The 5,354-nt window shown below is 36.4% G+C and overlaps 1 long non-coding RNA gene across 2 annotated transcripts; it reads left to right on the top strand.

The window, feature by feature from the left end:
• The first annotated feature begins 1,433 nt into the window (after nt 1–1,433).
• On the top strand, nt 1,434–4,528 carry LOC129448747 (uncharacterized). Of its 2 annotated transcripts, none has more exons than XR_012365484.1 (6): nt 1,434–2,585; nt 2,909–2,979; nt 3,055–3,118; nt 3,269–3,319; nt 3,661–3,728; nt 3,852–4,528. It is a non-coding gene; the product is annotated as an uncharacterized lncRNA (long non-coding RNA). The 2 variants fall into 2 exon arrangements; XR_012365483.1 differs by having other exon boundaries at nt 1,436–2,585; nt 3,072–3,118.
• The last annotated feature ends 826 nt before the right edge of the window (nt 4,529–5,354 follow it).

Consider the following 5,354-nt stretch of genomic DNA (forward strand, 5'->3'; position numbering starts at 1 on the left):
GTAAGATATTTTGAAATGTCATGCCAAATATTGGCTCATTTTGGATTTCATGAGAGCTACACATTCCAAAAAAAGTTGGGACAGGTAGCAATAAGAACCCAGAAAATGTAAATGTTTATATAAGGAACAGTTGAAAGACCAATTTGCAACTTATTAGGTAAATTGGCAACATGATTGGGTATAAAAGGAGCCTCTGAGAGTGGCAGTGTCTCTCAGAGGTCAAGATGGGCAGAGAATCACCAATTCCCCCAATACTGTGGCGAAAAATAGTTTTCTGAGTTTCTCAGAGAAAAATTGCTATGAGATTGAAGTTATCATCATCTACAGTGCATAATACCATTCAAAGATTCAGAGAATCTGGAACAATCTCTGTGAGTAAGGGTCAAGACCGGAAAACCATACTGGATGCCCGTGATCTTCGGGCCCTTAGACGGCACTGCATCACATACAGGAATGCTACTGTAATGGAAATCACAACATGGGCTCTGGAATACTTCCAGAAAACATTGTCGGTGAACACAATCTACCGTGTCATTCGCTGTTGCCAGCTAAAACTCTATAGGTCAAAAAAGAAGCCATATATAAACATGATCCAGAAGCGCAGGCGTTTTCCCTGGGCCAGGATCATTTAAAATGGACTTTGGCAAAGTGGAAAACTGTTCTGTGGTCCAACGAATCAAAATTTGAAGTTCTTTTTGAAAAACTGGGATGCCATTTCATCCGGACTAAAGAAGACAATGACAACCCAAGTTGTTATTAGCGCTCTTTTCAGAAGCCTGCATCTCAGATGGTTTGGGGTTGCATGAGCACGTGTGGCATGGGCAGCTTACACATCTGGAAAGGCACCATCAATGCTGAAAGGTTTATCCAAGTTCTAGATACATATGATCCCATTCAGACGTCGTCTCTTTCAGGGAAGACCTTGCATTTTCCAACATGACAATGTCAGACCACATACTGCATCAATTACAACATCAAGACTGCGTAGAAGAAGGATCTGAGTACTGAAATGGCCAGCCTGCAGTTCAGATCTTTCACCCATAGAAAACATTTGGTGCATCATAAAGAGGAAGATGCGACAACGAAGACCTAAGACAGTTGAGCAACTAGAAGTCTGTATTAGACAAGAATAGGACAACATTCCTATTCCTAAACATTGGTCCTCCTCCAGCTGTTCCTTATATGTACATTTAACTTTTCTGGCCTCTTATTGCTTCCTGTCCCAACTTTTTTTGGAATATGTAGCTCTCATGAAATCCAAAATGAGCCAATATTTGGCATGACATTTCAAAATGTATCACTTTCAACATTTGATTTGTTATCTATATTCTACTGTGAATAAAATATAAGTTTATGAGATTTGTAAATTATTCCATTCCTTTTTTACTCACAATTTCTACTGTGTCCCAACTTTTTCTGTTTTGGGGTTGTAGTTTAATCAGGTGTTTTGTCCTTTATGAGCCGACTTCAAATAACATCCCAGATAGCAGACGGACTCGGCCCGAATGTGGCCTCATGATGGCACTGCTGGCGTGCTGCCGGCAACGGCATGCAACATGTCAGCCAAGTATGGGCCAGGTATGGCAATGATGGCACTGGATCCATGATGGCAGATCATATTTGGGCCAGTTGTGGGTGGGATGTATGTGGCCCAGATCAGTGTAGTGATTCTGGCCCAGATCAGTCTAGTGATTGTAAGCCACATTTAAAATACTGATTTATAATAAATAATTATAAGACTTGAAGGATTTTCAGGCTATCTTAATCTTAATGTTAATTTAACCTTTATTAAATAAAATGTTAGTTTTGTATTAAAAGAAACTAATATATTTGGACAATAATGTTTGTCTACATTTCAATCACATAAACTTGCCTTCAGATCATGGGTCAAGATAATTTTGTTCAAATGACCCTGAACTTCCAGAAGTTTTTCTTTCTGAATTTAAAAGTTTCTATAACGTTGCTTTGAGAAGCACCATGGATTGCTTCTATTTAAACTTGCTTTTGCGTGATTGTCATTGTAGCATGAGTTTATTCCTGCTGAAGATTTCTGACTTCAATGACTAAGTAAAACTATCATTGTGTACAATCAAATGTTAGATACTGCAGAAATAAACAATATGTTTCACTGTGCTTTTGCCTGCCGAAGTGTTAAAAAAGATAAAATCTTTGTATCGGTTATCCTTCGCGTTACGTTAAGGATGCGCAGTTTATTTATGAAGTGCAACAAGAACATACACGCGGATGACATCAAAGTACTGCGAGAGCGACTCGAAAGATCATGGACAGCATTCTGATTTTAAATCACTCTCGCGGTATTTTAACGTCATCCGTTTGTCAGTTCCTGCAACTCAACATTATGTTGAACACCTTGTCAAAAATGATTGAGATGGCCAATCAAATCAAAAAAGGCGAGTGCCACTGGCCAATCACATAACAGAAGACAAGGTTTCCTGTTAACGGAAGCCGAGCGGCGGCCAATCAAATTAACCAATAGGCGGGGTTACCGTCGGAGTAGCAGTTACACCGCGTCAATCAATCATAACGGACACAGATTTCAAAGGCAGCAGGATGAAAGATAACCAGTAAGTACCTGAACTTAAATATTTAAACTTTTCCAATCATAAAAATTTTGTTTTTGTTTACATGTCTAACAAACGTATAAAGGGATGCAAACGTTTACGTGATTCGTGTGTAACGTAATGTGTGACAATTAACGTTATATTGAAATTAAATTAGCTGTTTTCTATCAGGTTAAAAATAACTGTGATCATATTATAATGAAGTAATCGAATTTGGTTATCTGGTCTTCCTGATGTTAGAACATTTATATAAAAACATATTTAAAAATTTGTTTCTGTAACGTTTAATTTTCTTTTTTGGTGAAATTGTGTCTGTGTTCATCAAGACATGAAGACTCTGGAGTGGGACAAGAAGGATGAAGGATGATGGGGTGTATATGCCAATAGACACATCAAGGTAAATTAAATATTGAGGCTCATGTTTGCATCTTTGTGTTTATATATCAAAAGATTGCTCTATAAGGCTAAATAGTCACATTGTGATTTCAGTGAAAGCTGATAGATACAGAGGGCTGGAAAGTGGTTTCATTGATTAAGTGAGTAAGAACTGACCATAGCTTAACATTGCTTTAGTTACCAGAATTGCATTGTTGAATACCAAGGAAAATTGTAAAAATACAAATATTTTGAATATATGGAATACTGTGAAATTATTTTCTGTTAATCATCTGCTGTGTTTGCTTCAGGTAAAGAGGTGGGACAATGATGCTGACAGGACAGGAGGAGGTGACATTCAGGTTAGTGACAGTACATCAGGGCCACCATTTAATTTAATGTTAATTTGTTTGCTTCCAAAATCAATACTTGACAAATATTTAGAATTATATCTGCAAAGCTGAATTTCTCATAGGTGGATAAAGTATGCCAGCAATTGTGAAGACCTTAGACGTGCAGTATATGGTTCTTCTCTCTTTCATTTATATTGATTTGACTTAATTTTCTTGGTAACTAATAATGGGGATATTCCTAATACAATATATTTTAAATACATGCTTAAGAAATATCTCATTTGCTCATTTGCTTTGTATCTAAATGAAAGTACGTCTTTAAGGTCTAAGCTATGTTTCATTTTATTTAGACATTCAGCGCAGACATTTTCATCCAAAGCAACTTGAGGAAGAAAACAGAAGCAGTTCATCCTAAAAGGTTACTCCTCAATTCTCTAACTGTTTGTTTTAAAGTATATCATTATGCTTTTAATTACTTTATTATAAGGCTTTTGCTTCATAACAATTATTGATTTGCATCTGTTTTCTCTTATATATATAGTGGGCTGCTGTAATGTTTACATCTATGGAAAGAGGAGCTGCGAAGAAAAGAGACGCTGGAAAGCAGTACTTATTGTTGAGGACAATCCTGAATAGGAACACTTTCTCATACACATAGATTATTATTAGTGTTGGATTATTTGTTTCATTTTTATGAATTGAATTGTTTTAATTTTTCGTTTTATTTGAAATTACCTAAGTTAGATTCATGCTAATACTTTAACTGGACCTTGTATCTTTGCTGGCTGGCTGTAGAGTTGGTTTCAAATACACATGAAGTTTCTAATTAACTAACTTTTAAGTTCAGTTTGGTTTAAACTATTTACCCATGATAATTCATTTAAATTTCTATTCATGCTAATATATTAATTTCAATGAACTTCTGTATTTGTGTATAGCTGGCAATTTGGGCAAACTACGTTTTACACACCAATGTAACTGTCACAAAGTTTTTTTTATTATCAGTTTGTTCTAAACTTTTGTTTGTTTACTAAGGATGAAATTGCTTTGTAATTTAAGTTGTTTGTGTTAGATTCATGGCAATAATGTATTTGAACAAACTAGTATTTTTGTTTATTGCTGGCAGTTTATACTAGAAGAGTTTTAACACATACAATGTTGTAGTGTTATTGACTTGTGTGCTATTGATTAATAAAAAGGCAAACAATTTGAAAGTAATTTTTCGTGTGATTTATTTATTAATATAATTTGGGCAAGATTAGGCTGAGTTATGGCTCAGTTTTGGAAGTTCTGGTTAAATGCTGGTTTTAATATGGTTGACCTATGGCTGAGAACTGGTACCGATGTTAGAACCTGTTCTGACCCATGGGCTATTATCTGGCAGAGACATGGGCCACTGTAGGGCCGTCATTCTTCGTTGTATGTAGGCCGAGGAAAAACTGGTTGTGTGGGCCGGAGCTGGGCCGGAACAAAATTGCTATCTGGGATCTCTCTCTCTCTCTCTCTCTCTCTCTCTCTCTCTCTACCAGCGCATCGGCGATCACATTGCTGTCATTAGAGTTCAAGCATACAGTACTTCTAAAACACAATCGATCAAAGAATTCCAAAGGTATGACTTTATGAATAAAATGAAGACGTTCATTTGATATCACAAATGAAACAGGCTTCTGAAAAACTTAAAAATTACCCTTAAACTCTTAATTAATTATACTTAAACTATTTTACTGCAGTAATAATATTCTAACGGATACACTTTTAATGTAGGCTTGAAAGGAACCTAAACAGTCATGTGTCAATCATCAAAAAGCATAAACGCGAGTCCCGTGCCTCCGTGCCCAACCGCAATTCTTCTGGCATCTCTCCTCCTCATCTCCGCCTTCACTGCACATTGTTTTCCTTCTGTTCTGTTACTTGAATTTGTGGCTCGAGCCAGACCAAGATTCGAGGTGCCTTCGAGAACAGCAAGCCAAGTTCGTTTACCGTTATTTATTAAGACTAAATGGGCAGGCAAACTCGTGAAAAAAATGAAAGTAAAGAAACACAA

The sequence above is a fragment of the Misgurnus anguillicaudatus genome, chromosome 22, assembly GCF_027580225.2.
Source record: "Misgurnus anguillicaudatus chromosome 22, ASM2758022v2, whole genome shotgun sequence".
Classification (NCBI taxonomy): Eukaryota; Metazoa; Chordata; class Actinopteri; order Cypriniformes; family Cobitidae; genus Misgurnus; species Misgurnus anguillicaudatus.